Source organism: Crocuta crocuta, unplaced genomic scaffold (assembly GCF_008692635.1).
Source record: "Crocuta crocuta isolate KB4526 unplaced genomic scaffold, BGI_CrCroc_1.0 scaffold599, whole genome shotgun sequence".
Classification (NCBI taxonomy): domain Eukaryota; kingdom Metazoa; phylum Chordata; class Mammalia; order Carnivora; family Hyaenidae; genus Crocuta; species Crocuta crocuta.
The window spans coordinates 256,962-260,280 of record NW_027527383.1 but is presented as its reverse complement, the minus strand read 5'-3'; positions in this window follow the sequence as shown (position 1 = coordinate 260,280).

Genomic DNA, 3,319 nt, shown 5'->3' with positions numbered 1-3,319 from the left:
TGATTTTCTATTTTTCACTCATCTGAAACAATTTTTTTATTATTAATCAAAGCATCATTGTATTATATCACTCTTCTCAAAAGTATTAAATGGATCAGATTTTCTGCAGAACAGACTTTCATATCCTTACTGATCTTGTTTTTGAGGAACTGCAGAAAGCCAATCAAGTATCTATTTCAAGTCATCTGTTTTCCATTTCCCAATACTAATTCTGCACAAATGCCGAAAAATTGGGATCAACACATAAATCTGAGCTTAGTCCCTATTCAGGAGTTTTCTTTTACTCTGATGTCTTTTCCTTTGCCTTTGCCTTTGTAAATTATATAATATGTGTCCTTCAAGTTTGAATACATATGTATTTTTCGTTATATTTTTCTTCATTTTGTAGACAACAATTCTGTATATATTGAACTTACAGGTGAGTGACATCTGCCTCTGTACTATATAAAAAGCTAATATTATGTGCCCTAGGATCAGACAAACATGAATTTGCAGGCTTGCTTTACCACTAACTCTTATATGATCAGGCAAGTTAATTAACTTCTCTGAGATTATTTTATGCCCCTGCCTCCATTTAAAAGGTGTTGTAAGATAGAATGTATTAATTCTTATGAATTCCTCATCAAAGTGTCTTTCAGTGCACGTTCTTTAAATCAACATAACCTTTTACACACATCTTATCACACTTTTTTTAGATTCTTGCAGTAATTTCCATTTGTTGCTCACTTGCAATTATTTTAAATAAAACAATATTCTGTTCTCTTGAATGCTGAAAACAAACTGAGGACTCATGGGTGTTGGGGGAGAAGGGGGAGATGGACATGGAGGAGGGCACTTGTGGGGATAAGCACTGGGTGTTATATGGAAACCAACTTGACAATAAACTATTTGTAAAAAAAAATTAAAAAATAAATAAAAAATAAATATTTTCTCCTGTAAAAAAAAACAAAACAAAACACCAATAATCTGTTTTTCCTATTAGATTGTTGGTTTTTGACCATTACGGTATATATTTATTTTTTTCTTATGTAATGAGTGAACAATAGATGTTTACATACAGGTAGAGTCCATAAGATCCCCATAAGTGAATGAAAACATGAATAGACTAGATCCACCAGAGTCTTGAATGGTCCATAACTAGCAAATATTTTATGGCTATGGACAATGTCTCACATTTACTTTGTATCATCACTATTATTATTTAATTTAACATTCACACATCCCTGTATTAAATATAAGAAGCATATTAATCTAATATTACAAAGAATATAAATATAAGTTGTAGGTCAGCATGAAAAATTATTTCTTTATTTGGAGGACTTCAAAGTAACAAAACTTCTAATATGTACCTTTTGAAGGAACTGTAATTCCAGCTTACTGAGCTTCAGAAGGGCATTCTGAAATATATGCCATCTTCTTTGACTTACCTTCTAGATGTTTCTAGGAAAACATAGAATTACGTATTAAGTAACTGAAAAAGTTTAAATATTTAAAGAAAACCAGTGTAACACATTTTTTGCTAAGTCATCTGTGATTCCAACCTGTAATCCCTCCAGATTTTCCAGTCCCTAGTCTTTAATTATAATAATGCATCCTATCACCTACTTTTTTCTCATAAGGCCTCATATAAAATGAGTTCTCTATTTTGAAAATGTGATCATATTGCTATTTAAGGACAAAATAAAATTCAGTTACTTTCTAGATTTTCTCTGTATTTCCCCCCTGTATCTCCTGGTTCATTTGTACATTAATTCATACATTATTCATACAAAAAATAATGACTCTATTTGCACTCTACTTTAAAAATATTTTTTCTAATAATTTCAAACTATTTCACTACTAACTCCATAATATTAACTGACAAAGGGACAGCTGGCTTCCTGATTTTAAAATAGAGATACTCATTGAAATTTGTGCTTTATTACTTCTAAATAGAACACGGTTAAAATTCACTAGTTACTATTTCCAAATTGATAATTCAAGTGGTTTCATCTAGAGAGTCATTTGACTTGAGATTTCTACAATGGAGATATCAACACAATTTTAATTTCTTGTCTTTTTATCCCCCTCTGCCTTGCCCCATCCCGCTTTTTAATTGTTTTGAACACCTGCCATTTGTGGTTACTTTTTTCTGATTCTAGTACCGGTCGTCTTTTCATTATTCCCAAATACTATGTACTTGGTTAATTTTTCCTCCATGGATAATTAGATTCTCCCAAAGTTTCAGACTTGTTCTTTCCTTTCTCTTTGATCCACATGTATGATCATCGTTTCTATATATTTTCACTTAATGTTTTTTTCTAAAATCCAGATGCTTCCAAATACCTGTTATTTATATTATTCTGATATTTCTACCTTATCTCATGTTCAATTATGAACCATTACTTCTGTAAGAATCTATTTCTCATTTAATATTCCGTTTATCTTCTAAGTAACACTGTATTTTGTTAATGATGGTCTCTACCTAGAGTTATGTAGGATAGGAACAATATCCTAGAAGAGAAATTTCTAGGTTTCCAGAAAGATTGGCCAATTGTATGCAAGAATGCTTGGAATATTTTATATTTTCATTAGCTTTGTAAACAGAAAAAGCATATTCTTTCATTCTATTGTCAAAATCATTTGTTACTGCTAGATTGTTATTTTTTAAACTTTTCTGAACTTATTTGTGAGAAATTACTTCTCATTCTTAGATTAATATGCATTTTTTTACCGATTCTGTATTTGTCTCATGTGTTTATTGTCCATTCAGATATAGTCTTAAATTAATTGCAATTAAAGTCATTAATTTCTCTCTTGGGAAAGTAACCTAATAGGAGTGTGACTTCATATATTTTTCATATCAGTTTTACAATTTTCACAAAATTATGTTTTGTATTCGACCCTCTAGAGTTCTGCAATGATTTATAATGCCATGTAACATATACCAAATTTCTTTACATGAAAGTTTCTATCAGAAAACATTGCGTAAATTATTTTATTTATTACAGTATTACCTGGTTTTTATTTCTATGGCTTAAAAATAATTCTTGATGACACTAAAGATGTCATCACTTGTTTAATTTATTTTTTCATCTAAGATTTTTTTTCTCATTTCAGACATTTTACTAAGTTATAACATATACAGAGAAGTACAAAAATTGCCACAGCTCAGGGAATTAAATCAGTGTGAAGATCTTGGTGGGACAACATTCCCTAACCCTGCTCCACCCCTCTAGTTCAAGAGACATGAGCAGCCCAGAAGATTACCTTTCAGCACCCCTTACATCACTAGCATCTTCCTCCCCGACTTCTAACCACTATCTTGATTTCTTTTTCT